We start from the raw sequence: 22131 nt of genomic DNA, 5'->3' as shown, positions 1-22131 counted from the left end.
CCATGTCCCTAAGCACCATGTCTACCTGTCTTTTAAATACCTCCAGGGATGGAGACTCAACCATTTCCCTGGGCAGCCTGTTCCAACGCCTGACTGCCCTTTCGGTGAAGAAGTCTTTCCTAATATCCAACCTAAACCTCCCCTGGTGCAGCTTGAGGCCGTTTCCTCTCGTCCTATCACTTGTTACTTGGGAGAAGAGACCGACCCCCACCTCGCTACAACCTCCTTTCAGGTAGTTGTAGAGGGCAATAAGGTCTCCCCTCAGTCGCCTCCAAACTAAACAGCTCCAGCTCCCTCAGCCACTCCTCATAAGACTTGTGCTCTAGACCCTTCACCAACACCGTTGCCCTTCTTTGGACACGCTCTAGTACCTCAATGTGAGAAATTACTCACAGGGATGTAAACCTGAGACAGAGGTAGACAGACAACAGAAATAGAGAAGTTTTATGATATATAGTACGCTTTTGCCCAGTGCCTTGAGTAGAATGCATACTTCCGCTTTGTAACTTCCCTTCCCAAGGTGTTCGTGGTTTGCTTCTGGTTTATTGTTCCTCTATATAGGGATGTTTAAAAATCCTGCCGAGAGGAGAGACCCCTGTGAAACATACTGAAGTACAAACATTAGGGAAAGTTCAGATAGATGAAGCAGACAGAGCAATGGTGAAAGGACATCTCATGTATGAGTAGAGGAGAGGGACTCAAAAATTTGGTGCTGTTCCTGATGTTATAAATAAAGCCTCCAGCAGAACTGAAATAGAGTCTGAGGTCTCAAGCCATAGCTTACCAGCTTAATCACAACAGTGTCTTCTCTTTCACTGACAAATCCATCTTTTACAGCAGAGAAAAAATGGTGGTGTTACAATGGCAGATCCTGGACCATTATCCTCAGATCCCTTCCCAAAATGACTGATAAAGCTGAAATATCATGTCTAAAGGGTAATGAAGTAACCTAGGCAGTTAATCAAATATTCAGAGCACCTACTGAGAACCAAAGTTACATGTTTTTCTCTGTTTAAATCTCCCACTTCAAGAGGTTTTCAGGTGTAGGTTATGTATGTTTAACTTACACATACAAGCTGGGTTCTTATATTGTCTGCTACATGTTTTAACACACATTCTTCGTTGTAGAGCTGGAGGCAGAAAAGGGAATAAAAGAGGTTGTTCCTGTTTCTGTCATGGTTCCCCAAAGTGTCTTGGCTGATTATATACCAACAGCACCAAGCCTTCTCTTCAGACTGCAGTCAGTTGTCTTGATGCACCTGTATTTTGGGCACACAGGGAAGAAACTTCGTTTGTAAAGTCCTGTGTGTATCTATCTCAGTCAGATGTATAGAAATAATGTTAGCCTCAGTCCAGCAAGGATTTTGGGAAGCTGACAAAGGAGGCACAGGTAATTTCCTTGTGATCTGACAAACCAATGGTGTTGGCTCTTAGGGATCTTAGAAGGCCATTTGGAAGGGGGTTGATAGGAAAATTCAGATGGCAAGCATTTTAGGAGCACTCAGATGTGCCCCAAAAGAGTGCTAAGTGACGGAGTGCAAACCATCAGCTGAATTTCCATCCTCAGAGCAGGGTGCCTTCATTCCCCTTAGCACTAAAAAAGGAAGATTCACCTAAACCCAAGTAGACACCTGGAGAGAGAGTTGTGGTTCAAGTCGTGTCTCTGATGAGGTCCTTATCTACTGGACCACTGGCATTCTTATCTCACTAGTTTAAGCTACCCCAGCTACTGTAGAAGAATAAATAACAGCTTTGGAAATGTGCACATGAGGCTGATAACTCTGCTTCCATGTTTGGGACAAAGTGGAAGAAAGTTCAAGTCTTTCTCTAGTGGGCAACCAGCCTGTCGCAGGTATCAGCAACACTTAGCGTAAGTAATCTACCACTGAACATCCACCAGAAATTAGCAACAGGAAAAGGATCTTCCCCTGTGTAATTTAGGGCACAGCATGTGACAAAAAATTTTGAGGAAACTATGTGTGGAAAGATAAAGCAAGAAATGTAACAGGTTGGGAAGGCAAGGTAAGCCCAACAAGCTCAAGGAACTGGAAGCACTGTAAATATCGGACAAAAATCTGAACCCTTGCCACAAAGAGCAGCTGAATGTGCCCATGGCTCTGGAGTAGAGGCATCCCAGGCACCTGACATGCCAGGACACTCACAAGCAGGCTGGTGAGATCTTGCGCCTGGAGACTGAGCCTAGGACAGCTGTGGATGTATCTGTAGTCTCCTGTATATCAGATTAAAAGCACATTAAATACAGAGGATTCTCTGCCCTTTGTAATGAAATTACTTGCTGTTGCTGCTATCTTTAGTTGTCATTATTAGTGACTAAGACACACAAAAGTGTCTGGGATGCCTTCCTTGAGGATTTAAGCCTGCTAATGAGACCTCTCAAAAATTAAAGAAAAGTTGCATTCAAATGACCATGCTTGGTGAATTCTTAAGTACTAGGTTAATTAGTTTGTATTCTCAAACATGCGCTGTCAGCCAACACCAAACATGCTGTAAGTGGATTTCATGGCTTGAAATCTGCTCAATTAGGACCATTTACAATATGGTCAACAGCAGTCATTCTGCTCCTGTGTCAGAAGGTCACATTAGGCTACTCCAAGCTTAGCTCACCCTTCACTCAACTGATAAAAACACTGCGCTGAAAACCATGTGGGACTACAGCCACTAAAGCAGTTTCCAGCACTGAAGTACTTTTTAAATGATGTATTCAGCTAGAGTAGCTCTGTGCAAGGTCTGTTGTGGTTTTTGGGGGAGTGTTTGTTGTACCTACAGCTCCAGGACAGAGGCTGGAGCTGCTTAGCTGGACAGCAGGGAGATTTCTCTGGATTTCCCACAGTGGATGAGCAGCTCCGTGCCAGGTTGTGGCTGGCCTGGGCACCAGCCAGTACCACACACAGCCCCATCCCATGGGCTTGGGGGCCACCAGGGACCCTCAGCAGCACCCACAGACGCCATCAGCAAAGGGCTGCTGCAGTCTGGGCACCAGGGACATGTGGATTTGGATTCAGGCATGAAAATGTTGCCCAAGTCCCACTTGGGGTATCTAAAATCTTCAGTGGCTTTTGTGCTTGGGAGGTTCAGTGATGGGGTGAAGAGGCACGGTCTTTCACCTGCTGTTTGATCAGCTTGTCCCAGTGATGGGAAGGGGGACCATTCACTAACCATGCAAGATTATTGTAATCTAAGCACTTTGTCTTTGGGGACGCAGGACAGGGCAATGCACAGATCCTATTTCTTTGATAACAGCAGTACCTAATTTTGGTTTTTACTGTTCTTATCCTTCCATCCCTTTTATGTCGTTCTGAACCCCAGGTGTTATGTTACGTCAGCCACGTACACAAAGCCTCAGGTACTGTTGATCTTCACAGCTGAATGATGCTGTCCATGCGTGCCAGCCAGCACAGCAGTAGCCTAGCAACACTGCCTGCACCAAGGTGTGGACACACACAGTCCTGCTTGTTTTTAACAAAAAGAAAGGGCAGATAGAAATAATAATGGTGTAATTAATATATACCTGTCGTTCTCTACCATGTGGAGTTATTAACATCAGCCCTTTCAAACAAGAAATGATGGGAAGTGATTAATACTGATATTTACAATTAAATAGGAAAAGCAACCATGGCTTAGCTGGGTCAAAAGAAATCCATAAAGCATGCAGACACTGCCAACTGGTGCAATTTTATTTGATCAATAACAAGAAGATGTAGGGAAGGAGGCCCTTTATTGTAACCGTGGCACTTCATAGAAGATCTCACATTCCCACCTCAAAACTCCTCTACAGTACCTAACAGTATTTTACTACGAAAAGTTGTTTATCTTGTGAGGCACTCGAAACAACATACAATGCCAAAAAGCAGGCTGGGGAAATTACAGAGATAGAAAATTGCTTTACTGCATTAGCAACCCCCTGAACATTTCCCTCATTAAAGTAATTAGACATTTAAGACAAAGAAATGTAAAAACCCTTGAGGTGTGCAAATTTCAAATGTGGTTGACATCGTTTTGGTACATAATAGGATTTGATTAGTAGTTGCAACACACAGACCCACTACAGAGCATGAACAACATTCGCAATTACAAAACCTATGAAAGGTAAACTTTTTACTGGAGAGGTGTTTTAAAATTCACAGGAAAAAGCAGTGGCTGGGAAATAGTCTTCAGCAAGCTGACCAGGCTCCGAGAGTTTAAGCTGGAGTTATGATGTATAATATTAATGCTGGGTGGTGCTTGGTGTGTTGTAGTTCAGTGAATGCTGTCGGTGTAGCTATAGCAGGAGAAGTGACCTACTTTGGAAATGTTTTCACCTGGAAATTCTCTGTCTGAAATTGCAACCAAAGGGCACATCAAAAATAGCAATCAGCACCCTTGTCAGCTTTCTTGTTTGCATTGGGTAAAGTTACAGTGTCTCCTAGGTACTAAGTGCAGGGAAAGGACCTGGAATTGGCCTAACTCTTGACAACATCACTGAAAATATTGAAATGTTTACTGTAATTTTCACTTGCTACACAGCTAGTTATAAAGTGTGTAATTATATCCCTTGGTTCAGTGAAGTGAAAGATAATAATTCCAGTAAGACGTTATAACAATTCACCCGGACAGCTGCACATAAAACTGCTCTGTTACCCAAAGTGGAGCAGCAGCTGGGAATTGACACAAATTGTTCAGAAAATGACCAGATTCTTGCTAAAATTTAGCTTCAGTGCCTGTCAGCAAAGTGAAAGGCAAGTGCATTTACAACTCACATGCCACTCCAACAGTTTGCTTCTTCCTTTTAACATCCTTTATTGCTCTATGCCTTCTTGTGCTCAAGTAATCAGGTTTTAGCGGTAATTAAAATCTAGGGGAGCAAGGAAAGAGAAAATTTTCTGCTTTAATTGTATTCCTGAAGCATATAAAAGTACTACATTTCTTCTTTAGAAGGTATAATAAACTCATAGTAATTGCTTACTGTATCATTTAACTTTCCTAATTGTTGCAATAAAAAATAATCCTTTTTTTGCTAGAAAATAATAAGGTAAATTTAAAATGCCAGGAAAGAGCTGATATTTAGATCTACACTGACGAATCAATCACAGCTGGAGTTCTGAGACTCACGTGTGTTCCCATCAAGAGACCTGGGCATCTCCAAACTCCATTTTGGCAAGACAACCTATAGTGATGTATATACAATGACATACACTATCTATGAATAGACAAAGCTTTCCAAAAATATGTATATATATTAAGGGGTCTAGAAGGATCTGTGTTAACTTCACATTGAGGCTGCTGGAGAATTCAGTTCAGGAAAGCCCTTGAGCATATGCTGAAGTTTTGATTCAGCCACGTACCTAACCAGGAGCTGAATTCAGTACTGTTCAGGAGCATACTTGAAGTTTAACCCACCCCTAAAGTCTTGCCACAGCCATATTTTCCACTGCTGCCATCATCGTGATAGATTATCTGGGCTCTGGCAGTGAACTGATGAATTGTGAAGCACAAACTGATCTCCAAAGGCTGGCAACTAGTTCACTTGGACAAGGGGCGTGGAAGTCGCTGCTGGATGTGCATTTAAGAACAAGAGCTCACCAACAAAAAGGTATAGAAAATGCTGATGGATGTTTTTCTAAGCGTGATTTTAAAATATCTTTTTAAAAGAGGATATACTTTTAAAAGTTAATTTTATATATAAAATATACATATATAGAAATAGAAATTTATTTCAATGGGATGAAGAGACTGCATTTTATTGTAGCTTGAAGTGTTATCGTATAAAAAAGATGACTGATATTTTGTTGAACATTAAGAAGTAATAAAGTAAATATCTGTTTAACATTCAGAGCATTAACAATAAAAATAAAAATCAACAGAGTTCAAAACTAAAAGCCTGAAAATGTGGCTTCTTTTTGTCGAGATTACATTTTTTCAGTCCTTTATTACAACCTGTAATTTTCCAGCAACTAGTGAGAATTGTTGTTCCTCTCACATCAGCTGTGATCTGAGCTCAGACAAAGCCCCTGGTACGCACGACTCTCCATGTTGTGGTCTATATTGCAGCAACAAAAAAACCAGCTTCCTTCACGTACAGATGAGTTTGTCAAAGTCAGCCCTGTTGGCTACTGCTTGTAATCACACTTGACTGCTTTCTATATCAAATTATTCCACCTTTATAAAGTTATAAATCATTATAACACTTTATCTGCTAACTGAGGGCTGGGTGAATCACACTTTTCCTTAAAGAGGATGCTTCCCTCAAAGCATACTTTGAAGAAGCAGCCCATCATAGAAGAAAACTGTCAAGGGCCTTATAAGACATGCACATCCTACCCACACATAATGAAAAAAATTGGTTGTATTATTACCTTTGTTTTCGCCCCTCTGCAAGGTTGCTTAAGACTTCTGCTGAACCCGTTCTTTGGAGAGGGGAGGAGGCAGCTCTACTCACCTATGACTGAAATTATGTCATTGCATTGAGCTGTGTTTTTTAATACTCTCCAGGTCTTTTCCATTGTTTTCTTTCCCTCTGTCTACAAAGAAAGAAGTCAACTATCCTGTCTTTCAGGCTGTTCATCTGGTTTATCCTGATCTTCTCATTCTTCAAGTCCAGGCTGCCTCCAGATCCCTAGGTAAGGCAAGGCCAGGTGTTTTTCCAGGCTTAGGAAGATAAATTCAAATGAAGAAAGAGACAAATACAGCTGTTATTTTCTAAAGTGCTTCCTCCTCCTTTTTTTCCTTTGAAAATTTATGAACACAGCCTCCACTAAGAATTACATTCATTGCTGCCTAACTGAAACCTGCAATGTGTTATTTTTAACGTAATTAGCATTTTGATCTAGCTTTGAAGCTAGGCTTCCTTTGAGGAGAAGGTTGGACTAAATCCTTCCCAAGGTGCCTTCCAACCTGAACTATTCTGCAGCTCTATTTGTTTGAACTCTGCCATTAATGTGCAGCCCTGGATGCAATGATTTGCAGAACAGGTAATGATGCACAAGTTACACAGTTACTCACCCACTCTGAGATTCTTTTATTAAAAGGAGAATGAGTCTTCTGCAGGGAAAGCTGGCTGGAGTCATCCTGCAGACACTGAATTCTTACAAACAGCAGGAAGAGTGGGTCCAAAAAGCACTCACCAAGTACAAAGTCAAGATGTTGCAACTATTCATGAAGACACAAGGTATTAAAGAAAAGTTGAAAGTTTGAAAACTAATGTTATGGATCATAATTTTGAGAAGTTGGTTTTGCCTCTTTATGGGCATAAATGTGGCCTACTCCATAATACTGGTAATGGAAGGAAAGAGTGAAATGTCTGGAATTTTAAAAGCCCCAATAGTACTGTTGACATGTTGATAGATGAAGTGATAACACTGTCAATAATAATGCAGAAAAGGCAGAGATGGTTAATAGATGTTTTTGTTCTGTGCCAGGGAATCTAAAAGAGAAAATCAGACAGTCCAGGCTTTTCAGACAGGCATTAGTCTTGAGCAAAATAGTAGGGGGAAGAGTTGGTAATAAATTCAAATAATACGGGGGGGGGGGGGGGGGGGGGGGGGGGAAGAAGAAGAAGAAAATATCTTTATTGCTAATCAACATGAGTTTAAAAAAAAAGAGCCCTTTGAATAAACTGATACTATTTTACATTAGATTAAAGTTTGATTGTTGCAGCAGAATTAGTGCCATAGGTTTCTGCGAGGTATTTCGCTTGGATCAACATTCTGTTTACAAAGTAGCATTAGAGATACTCTATGTGGCACACAAGGTCAACAGATACAGCCATTTGTGCAGCAGTCTCTGCGCTCAGCTTCGAGATCTTCTAGATGTTCCAGGAACTTCTGGGATCACCAGGGAATTTCCAGGAACCCTCCGAGGAACCTGAGGATGCCCGCTGCCAGGGGCTGATAACTTCAGGGGCCTCACACTTGGCTTGGGGCCAAGAGTGATGGGTTCCTCACCTGAAGGAGCTATGTGTTGGTGGAAGGTCTGTGTCACCAGCTAACAGATGCAAGAAGAGGTCAACAGCCTGTTTTGTCTGACAGGCATGATGCTGAGATACTTCAGGCTTTTCTGTGTCTACTAATAGAGGCAGCCCCTTCTTCTCCCCAAAGCCACAGGTAAGGGGCACTCCTAAATGCTTTCTATGAGGTTTCAATGTAAGATAAAGCAAATTGGAACAGGATAATAGGTGAAGGTTAATTTCTGTTGTGATTATTATAGTCAAGGCATATATTTTTGGAGCACAAGAAAACAGTTCAACAGCACTGCTGAAATCCAAACCAGAAGTGCTTGCTCAATAGCGCAAATGAGGATGGATGAGCGGTGGGACATTGTACAGAGCTGGGGAGCAAACATCTGTCCTGCTTACGGACTGGCCATGTCAGAGCTTTGGGTTAGTGCTGGTCTTGCTGAAGCCACTGACAGGATTGCACCTGTATGTCAAATACGCCTTTTTGGTGGATCAAATAGATGAAAAAAGGTGCTTGTTCTAAGCAAGTCTGCACTATGAAGCTGGGACAAAGACAACATTGAACAACTGCAGCAACTTGCAACTATTTGTGCTAGACCAACCTCAAGACGGATAACATGCAATGTCTGAAGTGGGACTGTTATGAATCTTTTCCAACCCAGTTAGTCTCTGGTTTAAATTCTTTTTGTTGTAACATAGTTACATTTCATCCAGGGTGCTTTCCTGCTGTTCTCTTTTGTCTTCAGGAAAAATTAGAGACCAAGCTCAGACATAAACTTTCTGGAGAAGCAAAGCACTTTCCTCTCAAATTTTTAACAATAATATAACAATACAGATGCTGCAGCATTTAATGAGATGGGAAACAACATGATACATGTCCCCTGTGTCTGGTCTCAGTCATTTTTAATAAATCTTTGCTGGGATGCATGGATTATGGTAGAAAGCACCATCCTGCCAGTTGGTGAATTGCACTCAATTCCCATGCCCAGGCTCTCCTTTTAAACTAATACTATTCCCTCTTCTTCTTCTTTGTCTCTCCACTTTTAGCCCTGCTCTAAATCTTCAGACAGTGCAACGCCCAGCACGCTTTGGCACAACTGTCATATGGCAGAGAGAGGCATTTAGTTATGTGTGCAGGCAGCACTGAGAGAAATGTGACACAGCTTGTCTCCCTCCTCTCAGACATCATCTGTCATTCAGCTAGAAAAAGCACCAGCAGTAGCTGGGAGGCAGAGAGCGAGCTGATGAGCTGCACGTGTTAGCAAGAGCATGCACCTGATGGCTCCTGCATCAAGCCCTTTCTCAGCTTGGGAAGTTTCCTACTTCTGTGACCAGGAGCTTGGTGGACCCTTAAAATAGTGGACTGGCAGCTTTTGAAAAGTCTTTTGTGCATGTTGTTTCTTTCCTAATGTGCCTGAGTTCTTTTAATCTTAAACTAAAAATGCTATGATATGGGAAACAACGGATATGACACGGAGAAATGGAAAGTTCATCACCCTCTCTCCCCTCCCTGCCTTCAGCTACGCCCTTGACTGCAAATGCTCGCAGAGGCACCCAGGATTTCAAAAGCAAAAAGTTTCAAGTGCAATTCTGCTTCTTTTTTATCCTGCGACTCTGTCAAAATATCAGGTGGGAAGTGAGCCAGTAAATTGCCTTCCCACTGCAGGTACAAGGAAGCGGGGAGAGTGGATTGACAGCAACCACCACCATTTATGTCATCAAACAAACTCTGCGTGAGACGCAGCCTTCACACCTGCTCCTAACCCTGACAGTTCAGAATTTCTTCTGATTAGGAGATTCACAATTATTCTGTGATGCAAAAGCAGTTCAGTGGATTGATACAGGCTGCTGGTAACTAATGACTTCAGGGTAAGCAAAACCTTTCCCTCATTCCTCTGGGTGTCATCTCCAGCAGCACCACATGCTCTGCACTTCCCCAGTGCTAAGAGGATGAGGTTGGCCAAAGCCAGGGAGCTCTCGTTGCACCCCTGGAGGGGGCACAGGGCTGGAAGAGGTCTTAAAGTATCATGTGTATTATGTTTTGTTTTCTCAAACCTCACTTTTAAATGAAGAAATAAAGAATATGCCAAATCATCATCTCCTATAAGGAAGTAGACACTATTGAAAAAAAACCCAAACTTTTGCATCTGAAACTTTTCCCACACACATATTTACACACTTATAGACAAATATAGCTGTTCACACTAAAAAATCATGATAAAGTTTGGGTGAAAGCATCAAATACTGGGTATCCAGTTGTGACAAAACGTTTCCTTCACTCCTCTGCTCCTCCCTGAGGAAGCTTGCAGACTATTCTACATGGTTTCGGTATGGCGTATACTGTGCTATGGTGTTTCTGCTTTTTTCTTGCAAGCCCTCAAGGAATAACCTACGGTCTTAGTACACCTGAAAAACAGTTTTAGAGATGGCAAAAAAGATGGCATGAGGTTAGGATTGTTTATGAAGTGCTGAAAGATGAACCCTTGGCAGGACAGATCAATTTATACTATTTATGGGGTGAGTAAACTTGTAATAAAATGCTATCTACCCCACAGTCCACAGTATGGTCTTTTACAGAAATGTCAGCAAACCTTTTCATGCCAGGTTTTTAACAATCACTTTGAACTACACCATAGAGCAAGGGACATTTTAACAGTTATTCTGAGTAAAGTCATGCTTTGTATCTGCACACTTTTGCCTAAGCCATTTTACTTGTGAGTTGATGACATGAGATAATAGAGAGCATATATATAAATCTTGCATGGTGTGCACTTGATGTCTGCTGAATGTGGATGCTACTGAGATTTGGAAAATAGACAACCTCTTTAAATAAAAGTGTGAAAGTCAGAAAAGGTCAGAGAAGCAGAGGAACAACTTCAGCTGCTCCCTAATGCCTGAGATGATAGAAACAGGTAAGGTGGAGAAAACACATTTTCAGTTACTGCTGAAAATTACGCAGCAGGAGAAACAATCAGGAAGAGTCTCAGTTTGTCCCAATAAAAAAGCGTCACTTCATGGGAGGTCAGATCCTTGTGCTATTTCCAACACTGTATATTGCTGGGTCATCTTCTCCACTGTCCTGTCCTCCTCATTTGCTCCATATGAGCTCCTAATTGCTTTGCAGAACCCATTTCTTTCATCCAGTCAGAGGCTCTGCCATGTCCACGTTGGCATCAGTATTTGCTTCTCACTTCTAGTGGTTTTAGCAATCCTGTCACCTGCATTTTCCTCCTGCTTTCAAACCGCCCCACTCCAGCCTAGCATGGTGGCATGGGGCTAGGCTGAACACAAGTCAGATGTGCTTTATTAGAGAGGCAGCCCTCCTCCTTTGCTCCGTGTCTGGCAGCTGTCTGTCTGTATTACTTTGGGCCTTACACTCTAGATTTTATTCCCTTCTGTGATGTCTAGATAACAACACTTTAAATTTATTCTCAATGGCATTTGAGTAAAAAACCCTTCATCTCAAGCACAACTGACATTAGTTGCCTACACTACGCAACAGCCTCAAACTATTTTGGTGAACAGGAGGAAATAAATGGAGCTATCTAATCAATATAGCAGTCTGAACTTGAAGTACCCATCCTTTATTTAAGCTTCTTCGCTGAGAGTCAGTGTTTTATTAATCTTAATCCTGAGAAATGTGGTAAACTGAAAGAAAGCAATTACTGACATTCACTACACTTAGCCAGGAAAGCAATTCTCTATTAGGAGTTCTGCAGAAATACAGACACACTTTCAGGAACGAGGGGTCACTGGCAAAAGGTGTTTTTCATGAAGAAAGTAAACTGTCAGCAATAAAAACCACCTGGAAACAACCATGGAGAGGCATGTGGAAACATACCCCATGCTCAGTGACGGTGTACAGCCATGCCGCTGCTTCCAGCAGCACGCAGCTCCCCGGCTGGGGAACGCGGCTCTCGGGATCAGACCCTGCTTTGCGTCCAGGTGAAAACAGAGGTGAATGCCATGTGCCCAGGTGTGCAACTTCCAGCCAGGTGTTACGTCAGCTGTGCTTCACCAGGGTGCAAGTTTCTCTGGAAAGGTATGAAACCTGGAGGCGTAATCACTCGGTGATTTCCCAGGGCAAACCTAGGAGTAAGTTCTTGTGCAGCAGCAAGTACCAAGTATGTGTCTGAAAGAAGGCCTGGTATCACTTTCCTCCTTCTTCTCAACAGTACAAAAGCAGAATAAGAGCCTCTTCTAGACATTTCAGCCCATGGAAAGACAACCCACTCTGTTATGGCTCAGCCTTGAACACGGTGTCTCTCATAACACGAGTGGAGGGGTTGCTGTGCGTGGGTACAGAACACAATAATTCTGCTAAATATCAGTTTGCAGAGGAGATGGTCCAGACTGTAATGTTCCTCCAGAATATTAATCTAGTATAGGGTAGCAGACATGCTGTCAAAATACCCAATTACCTACCATCCAGTAGTCATTTCCACAGGTATCTCAGACCCAGGGTTAGGAAGAAGTTGAAGCCTGGCTGATGGGTGGTACCACTGCCATAAAAAAAATGAGATTATATTGTCTATGAAATAGTATAACATCGTGAACAGAGTGCCTCCTCTGTTACAGCCCTCCGCCTCTGGCACTGTCTGTTTGGAATAGTTAGATTTTCCCCATGTGTTTTTCTAGTGTTTCAGGGCACAGATGCCAGACATTTCCTTTCCCATCAGAGCACTGACTGAGTCAATGCTCCAGCACTGGTTATTAATGTATGAGGGGGGAATCTAAACCAAATGCCTTAAAAACTGCTTGGAGAGCCTTCAGTTGTGTTTGTTTCATGCCTCCATAAGTGATCTTTTGTCCTTTGATATCACTGATTTTCTGGAGAAGATGGAGGTCAGGGAGGGGGAGGAAGGGGACATCTTTGCACACCTATAAGCACAAGGAAGCATTGGTGCCCCTTCCTCTTCATAGCACAGCCTGTGGTACACCTGTTAAACCATGACTGCAGACAATCTGAACGGAAAAAGCACTGAATGATTCATATGCCAAAAGGATCCTGAAAGCTTCCTTTTTGTGCGGATGTGTAGTAACCCCTCTGCTGTTATCCAAGTGCTAATTTCTCTGATAGTGCTGAGGGCACCGCCTGATGATCAAAAAAATCCTGTGAGCACTGAGTAAATGGGGATGGAAAAGGTTCTCTCCTGTGTGAAGTCTGTCAGATGACTTCACCCCGTGGATGAATGCCCAACTCCTGAACCGCTGGAGCCTTCAGCCATGTAGAGCTCAAAGCCTTCATGGCTGAAGCCTGCTGCACTTTTCATTCTTTCTATGCTGTGATCGTGAAATCCAAAGATTTGTTATTGACTCAATATTAGCAATAAAGTCAAATCCCTCTGATGATAGAAAGTATAAAGCCAAATGGCTTGTTTCCTACAATATAGAGCAGCTAGGCAAAAATGAGTCCTTCCCTCTGCAATTGCCATGAAAAACTGAGAAATCCTTTCCTGGTTGGAAGTCCTGAGTAAGGATGTGTGCTTCAAGTGCCAGAGCCCCACAGAAAACCCCTTCTAGAAATCCTTTTTTTTTTTTTTTTTTTTACTCTTTGTGCCTGGATGTCTGGGACTGGAAACCACCTGGTTTCACACAATTCAGTCCTAACACCATGGCTGTCTCTGCAGCGCAGACAAGGCTGGGAAGTGGGGAACAAGATCACCAAAACTGAGCCAAGCTCACCTTTATTTGTTTAATTTCACTGGGGAATTCATGCTTATGCATTTGAATCCAAGGGATCACCTGCCCCAGGCCCTTCAGATCAGGCAGCACTTTGAATGACTAAAAACACTGGAAAGGTTCCACCACACTGACTGCAGCCAGCAGGATTCAGAGGAGAAAAAGTGCCAGTAGCTCAGGTTTCCTCCTGCCTGTCAAGGAAGAGCCATGCCAGACACAGTGACGACTGAATCCTGTGGAGACAGAGCACAGCACCACAGCAGTGTTCATTCTTCTAGCTGCAGTGTCAGCTGCACTCAGACAGGTATTAGCAGCCCTCACATCCAGACCTCACTGCCCTGAGGGATGCACTCATGTGTGGGACAGTCCCAGGTCAGAATTTAAACAACCAGGGCAAGGAAAGGGTGGAGAGACTAAAGTGCAGCTCTCTTCAGAAGGAGAAAGAGCAGAGTCACACTATAGCTTGGGTGGGCCACAGATTTCTGCTTCCTCTCTTCTTTCAAGAGAGCTCTCCACACCAGAAGGAAAATATTCCTGAATATTTCTGTGACTTTCCACTAGATTTTTTTCCTCTGCTGTCTTCAAGACTCTTTCCACTTATGTTTTCATATAGCTGTTCAAAGTTGCATTTGTGTTGGATAAGAAAGTCATATGGTGCCTGTCACAAACTTGCCCAGTTATTAAACATGGTTCATTTCAGCTGATGTATCTGAAGCAACGTTTGTTATTATATCTGCTCAACTTGTTTATGTATTAACTGATTCAGCAAGCCAAAACATGGTATGAGTATAAAGCCTCAAAAGAGGGTTTATATGGCAAGGTTTTGGTAGCAGGGGGGCTACAGGGGTGGCTTCTGTGAGAAGCTGCTAGAAGCTTCCCCTGTGTCCAATAGGGCCAATGCCAGCCGGCTCCAAGACAGACCCGCCACTGGCCAAGGCCGAGCCCATCAGTGATGGTAGTAGCGCCTCTAGGGTAACATATTTAAGAAGGGGGGAAAAGTTGCTGCACAACAGCAATTGCAGCTGGAGAGAGGCGTGAGAATATGTGAGAGGAGCAACTCTGCAGACACCAAGGTCAGGGAAGAAGGAGGAGGAGGAGGTGCTCCAGGTGCCAGAGCAGAGATTCCCCTGCAGTCTGTGGTGAAGACCATGGTGAGGCAGGCTGTCCCCCTGCAGCCCGTGGAGGTTAGCGGTGGAGCAGATATCCACCTGCAGCCCACGGAGGACCCCACGCCGGAGCAGCTGGATGCCCAAAGGAGGCTGTGACCCCATGGGAAGCCCACACTGGAGCAGGCTCCTGGCAGGACCTGTGGACCCATGGAGAGAGGATCCCAGGCTGGAGCAGGTTTGCTGGCAGGACTTGTGACCCCACGGGGGACCCACGCTGGAGCAGTCTGTTCCTGAAGGACTGCACCGCATGGAAGGGACCCACGCTGGAGCAGTTTGTGAAGAACTGCAGCCCATGGGAAGGACCCACATTGGAGAAGCCCGTTGAGGACTGTCTCTTGTGGGAGGGACCCCATGCTGGAGCAGGGGAAGAGTGTGAGGAGTCCTCCCCCGGAGGAGGAACGAGTGTCAGAGACAATGTGTGATAAACTGACCGCAACCCCCATTCCCCGTCCCCCTGTGCCGCTCATAGTGAGGAGGTAGAGAGTTGGGGAGTGAAGTTGAGCCTGCGAAGAAGGGAGGAGTGTGAGGAAGGTCATTTAAGATTTAGTTTTTATTTCTCATTATCCTACTCTGATTTTGATTGGTAATAAAATTAAACTAATTTCCCCAAATTGAGTCTGTTTTGCCCATGACGGTAATTGCAGAGTGATCTCCCTGTCCTTATCTCGACCCACGAGCTTCTCATTATATTTTCTCTCCCCTGTCCAGCTGAGGTGGGGAGTGATAGAGCAGCTTTGGTGGGCACCTGGCATCCAGCCAGGGTCAACCCACCACAGTCCTCCAAAGAAGCAAGACTTTGCTAACAGTTACAGTTTGGAATCCTTTCAGGGAAACTGGAAAAAAATCGGAACACTGAACAAGCCATTTGTAAAGGTCAGTCCAGCTATGGAGAGCCTGCAAACAAAAAAGTAAAGTCAAGGGAGATCATTTCCCCATATCTTTATCCACCTGGAAAGTAGGTGTTCAGTCTACACCAATCATATACATTTATGTAGGGTGTGTGGAGGGGTACCTCCAGACAGCAATTCCTTGTCTCATATCCCAAGGCAGGTGGGATGACTTCTTTCTGGAACTGCTTATCTCTGCCATGGATTATGGAGGAAACTGAGGCAACCGGTGTAAACTGAGACAGCCGCCCCTGTAACTCCTCCGCTACCAAAACCTTTCCACGCAAACCCAATACAAGCAGTTGCATCTTTCCCTCTTCCTGGCATGCTATATATTGCTAGCTGTACACTGAGGAACACAGCTCAAACTGCTGCAAACTGAGAAATATGTGTTCATGCTGTGTGGTGGGTCAGGGAGAGGCAAGGTTTGATGCTGTAGAGATAATACTGTTATGAACATTGATGATAAATGCAACTTGAACATTATCTTTGAAAAAAAGGTCTTTTTCAGTGTCCTAACCTACTGCTCATGCCAAAGGCTGCTAAATAAACCCAGGGGCTGTGTCATGAGGGTGTTGAAGGCAGATCCATAAAGCCATACCCATAAGGTGCTCAGTGCTGCAGTACAGTGCAGTACAGCTCTGTCTGTGGGATGCCAAACTCCTCCTTGCCTGTCTGCATGCAGCTTGCGGGGCCAGGGAAATCCCTCCTCCTGGGGTGCTGGAGACACCATTTCCCTCCTCTCCCTGCTCTGGCTCTCCACATGCTCTCACTCACATTTCTCACACTGCACTCACCAGCTCTTCTCCATCTCACTGTTGTTGGCTTTTCTCAGACCATTCTACTTTGCTGCCTGGTCACACCTGTAGGAAGAAATAGTTAGGCTCTTCATTAGCACTTTCTGAAGCTAGATTTATGTATTACCGTGGGTGTGAAGTACCTCATGCCACTCTGCGATGGGTTAGGACAGCACATCTGTGATCCTGGAAGAAGGATGAGGGTGGCAGCAAAGACAATTGCTATGCCTGCAAGCCCATCCATATATCTATAGCCTTCTGGATTGCAGAAATCCAGCCCTGGAGTTGATCGGTATTCACTTCACCCGTTGCCTAATCTTGCAAGCTTTGAAGAGTAACAAACCTTTCTCTCACTTTTACTGTGCTAATAATTCTGCTTCTCCATATGCTGAATGTTTCACACCCATTCTGGGATCCAGGAACTAAGAAATGTTACACATATATAACATTTTACCAAAAAAAGTTGGCGTGCCACAGGAGCCACAGTGTAAGAGTGCCCTGTTTTGACTGCCGTGGGAGCCAGGAAGGAAATGTGAAACTAATATTAAATTTGCCAGAGTCCCACATTGCACAAGGTACTCTAATCGCCTTATTGGGCAGCAAAGCTAAATTTAATGGCAAATTACACCACTTTCAGGAGGAGAATGTAATGATGGTTTACAGCAGCCAGTGAATAAAACTTCCTGAAACACCCTACCTGATGCTTGATGACCCAACCCATCAGTGATTCCAGTTACAAAACATCCTAAATCACGGGATTTACCATCTTCAACCTTATTTTCCTTCTTTATTGAGAAGCACCACCAAGGTGCAAATTCATTCTCACTAGGTTAAATCTCTTTAATTAGGAGGCTAATGGAAAGGCATGAGGTTCTTTAAAGGACAATCCAGATCTTCACTGAAGTGAATTGCAGTCATTAGAGGGGCAGAAATAGCACAAGCTTTCATAAAAACTCCACTGACAGATTCGGAGCTATTGTCTGGAAAAGATCCAACAAAATCACTACAAAGTATTGTTGTTACCATGAAATAGAAATGTGATAATAAGAAAAGCTACAATAGCTTTCAGCATATTTATGTTTAAGATTTCTTACATCCCTACGTTCTGTTTCTGATTTTGTTTTTGATTGTAAGTCCGTCTCCCTTATTTCCCTCCCCCTTTTCCCTCCCTTCCTTTCTGACACTCATTTATTTCTGTCACCAGATGCCTCTCCAATTTCCTATGTTCTCAGACTTGCCTCTCCCCTCTCCTCCTCCTTCCTTTTACTGTGAAAACCAAGGGTCTCAGCCTGAACACCCCTCTTCACTGTGAACAAGGGTCTTTCTTTGGAGCAATTTATGGGCACATGCACTAGGGAATACACATCCCCGTTTCATAAAGCACATATGTGGAGAAGGAACGTGAGTTACAGGTAGCAGTGCAGGATGCAATGCTGAGAGATGAGGAAAGTTTCTCCACAGCCATTGCCCCTAATGCCCTGGAATCCCAGAACTGATCTCCACAACAGTTTTTTTCTTACACAAAAGGAGTAAGGCACCTACATGGGGAGTATCAGAAGTTCAGAGAAATTCAGCTTTTTCTGTCATTCCATGAGGTCCGAGGCAGGGGACAAGCCTCTTAGGATTTTCCTCCACATTCCTGCCACCCCATTGAAACCAGCAGCTCTCCTAATGCACAGCAACAGGGGCTGGTGTCCCCTCCACTCACTGGCATTCACCCTTAAGCATGACCTCTCCATACTGCAAGATGAGTCAGCTTCTCCATTTTCCTTTCATTCATGTTCTGCTTTTCTCATCTTTCTACCCAGTCCATCTCACATAAAGACTTCCTGCCATGGTATTACAGACATGTATTTATGCAGGATCCTTACAGAGTACCAGCACACAATGAATCTAGTTCAACTATCCAACATCAACATCTGGCCCACTCTGTGTGGATAGTCTCATCCTGGCAGGTCTCGGACTTGTGTTAATATCATCAGCTCCTGTTTCTCTACAGCTTATAAAAATTAAATCAGATGGAAAAGATCATCAGTATGAGAAGTTTACAGACCACTTCAAGTAGTAGAAGGTGAAACAAAGCATCTGGGGGACAGAGCAACAATGCCGCGAATACAACACATCAGTTCAATAAATAAGTGGGTTTTGATACACGCAGGCATCCTGACAGCAGTGGATTGCACCAAAGGAGAGGAAACAAGAAAGTGCTCTCACCATTGTAAACAGATGAGCTTGCTCCACACAGAAACAAGGGAAGAATGGAGGAAGGCTGGTTATATCAACGGTAACAACGGACAGGAGTTAGGAGGAAGAGGGTGGAGAAGATAGACAGGGACATTGATGGTGAAGCTCTCAAAACTGTTCCTTTAAGGAAGGCATGCAAGGAAGGAAAAGTCTAGACTAGGTTTATCCCACAGGAAAAAGGGTTCCTCCATGACATCACCATGTCCTGTATGGCTGTAAGCATTAATAGTTAGTGCATTACCTCACACAAAGTGGTGACGGTGTGACACCTTCTGTCATCTTAATTACTAAGCAGGTGCTACTGGTTCCAGTGCCACAGAGGGAAGAGACAAGGGCTTGTGACTGGGGGGGTAAAGATGTCCATGTTCATTTGCCTCACCATGAGACAGCCACTGTGTTTGCCAGAAGGACGTACACTTTGCCCTGCCCTCTCAGCTTATTACAAGCACCTCCCAGGGAGAAGGGATAACATCTGTCCTGACATAAACTCACGGAGAGATCCCGCAGTTCCCAGCAGCTTTATGCCCTGCACTCTTTAGGAAACTCCCTAACCCAAGAAGCCACATCAGCAGAAAGCAAATTTATCCCATCTTGGAAGACGGCGGGAGGCAGCACATCCCACGCACTGGTCAGCGCACTCACAGGTGAGCCTTCCACAAGGAAAACTAGTTGTGTGAGGAAGCATTGGCTGAACTGGGCCTTTACTACCTCCACTGCAAAGCCTTACCATGGCATTTGCTCAGGCTACAAGTAAAAATGGAAATGATCAAAATGGAAAAGTTGGCAGAGCAGCAGAGCTAGCAGGGAATTATCCATCAGTACATATTAAAATTGAATGATCAGAAAAAAAGCTTCGCTCTTCCAATGAGAAAATAATAATGGATGGTCAGATGAAAAATGAGTAAGAAGACAGGAAAGAAATTTTCAGTACCTTCTGCAGCTCAGCAGTCATAAGCCTTCCATTAATTTTAGTTATAGAGAGATGATGTATTAATTAGGTTTTGCCCAAGGCATGTCACTTAATTAAATATCTATTCAAACTAGGAAAACAGGAAAATGGTTTATTTTCTTTCCTAATTCCTCAGCAAGAGCTGAATATTTTCTTACATCATTTCAAAGAATAACAAACAGTTCTTATTAGGACTGAAGTCTGAAATCCTTAATGAGGCACGGAAACAAAATCAAAGCACAGACTTGTATAATACAGAGTTTACAAAAATCAGTCACATATTAGATTAAGAAACTATCAGCTTGTTTAAATAGCAGTGTATTTTATATTTGACATGAGACGAAATCCCCCACAGTATTTGAAATACCACAGTGCTTTCTGTGAGCCTTCACTTGCTGAATTGCATAATGATTGGTGCTATATAAATGCTTCCAGGAGGACCTGACCTGCTTCAAAATAGCAACGAGACAGCTTGCCAGGTAGAAGCAGAGTTCAAATCGCCTGGATGTGACTCAGCTGGTTTGTTCCTACTGCCCTTGGCTATAAATACAAAAGCAGCAGAGAGATACATTTCACATCCAGATCGTACGTGCTTGAACTAGCCCCCTAAAATAAGTGCCGGAGCTCCCTACCTACAGCACAGAGAATGAGGCAGGTGTCCTCAAAGGTCTTCAGAGGAAAAGGAGTCTGCCTGTCCACGTCCATCTTATCCAGCAGTGACATCAGGCAGAAGTAATATCCATCTGGAGATCCTCAGATTAAAATATTGCTTGACCTTTGAGGCTTTTCCCATCCCTTTGCAAAGTACTTTTTGGCATACAGAGAGCAGTGTCTCTGCACAAGTGGCCTGCCTGAAAAGCCTATTCCTGCCTCCATTGCTCTATCTACCCTGAGAAACTGTGAAACATCCAGAAGTTACCTGTGGGCTGGGGAGAAGAAGGCGCCTGATTAGAGGAATGTAATTACAACTAAGGCAATATGTGCACAAGGTACTCGAAAGCCAGACTACTTCACAAGCTGCTCATAGTTTTTATTTTGTAAATAGGAAGACTACTTTGTCCTCCTTCAATTTTACATAGCACCTTGTGTAATGGAGCCAGGAATCCTACAGGGACATCCACATGAGGTAAGTGATGAAGTCATGAACCTGAACTTTCATGGAAGTCTTCAGTTGACTTTTAACAAATTCCCACTGGCAGGAACATGCAAAAACTTTAAATAGAAAATAAATGTGCTCTCTGGGTGTTCTGTTCTCAGGGAAAAAAAGGGGAAAAAAAAAGAAAGAAAAGAGCCTAAATGTAGAAAAATTACTGTCACTGGTTAGAATAAAGCTCTTCACAATGAAAGCTGAAGAGGGCCTATCCAAGGAGGCTGGTTACAATGTGTGTAATAGATTGCATCTTTTCATACTTTGCTTTTATTCTTGTAGTCTGACATCACTCATTTGGCTCTAGCCATTCACGGCTTTCAAAAGGCAGTTTGATTATTTGTGTTTATTCCTGAGCTGGGGCACTTCAGTAAAGTTCATGAAAAAGAAACTAATACAGTGGCTTGAGCCTATTGGATCACTTAATCAAATCTGTTCTTGCAAGCTGTGCGTGAAAATGACTGGCAACTCAAGGCTTATAAAGAAGATGAATACATTTTGCTACAACACATCAACCACTGACATTTTTCCCATGCATTTATGAGTAGGGAAGTTGCACAAAATCTTGTTGGTTGTTCATCTTATTAAACCAGCTAACAAAGAAGGTCACTTGTTAGCAATGCAGATGAACTCTGAAACACTCCATCTCTTTCTCCAGCCATTGCAATATTGTGAATTTGTGCAGAAGTTTCCTCCTGAAGAATTTCATAGACATAAAAATGCTTGTTCTCAATAGTGCTAACCATATGCTATTGTACAAAGATAAAAGCAAGCGATGCCTTTTTTCTCATGAATTTACTGTATAAAGACATTATATGTGTGTTTGATGCATATAATGGTACAAGGTCACATCTCTACTGTTAATTATGTCCATCTCCATTGTGGCAGAGCACAGGAGCCCAGCCTGTGCCTAGCTAAAGTTAAACAGAGCTGCCCCTACTCCTTCTTGCTTTTGGTTTTCTCCACTTTCTCTGGTCTTTTGCCTTCCCAGATTGGTAAGCAAGAAATCAACCTCATCCCCTCAGCATTACTCTCATCTCTCTGACTCCAGGAGTAAATGATCTGACAGCAAGACCCTTCTGCTATTCTTCGCCCTTATTCTCTCAACTACATACCACCAAGCATCAGTAATGAAGAATAATACAATGAGACCTCAATAGCATTGCACGTATCCTCAGTTAAATGAAGGAGAACAACTGAGGGTAAAGCACATGTAGGACATGTTGTTGAGCTCTCACTAGACAGGGACAGGCTGGAGTTTTCTCAGGGAAGGTTTGGATCCTGCTGGAGGGTCCCTGAGAGGAG

This window comes from Platalea leucorodia (assembly GCF_965183815.1).
Source record: "Platalea leucorodia genome assembly, chromosome: 2".
Classification (NCBI taxonomy): Eukaryota; Metazoa; Chordata; class Aves; order Pelecaniformes; family Threskiornithidae; genus Platalea; species Platalea leucorodia.
The sequence above is the reverse complement of the archived record's forward strand: the minus strand, read 5'-3'. Positions refer to the sequence as shown.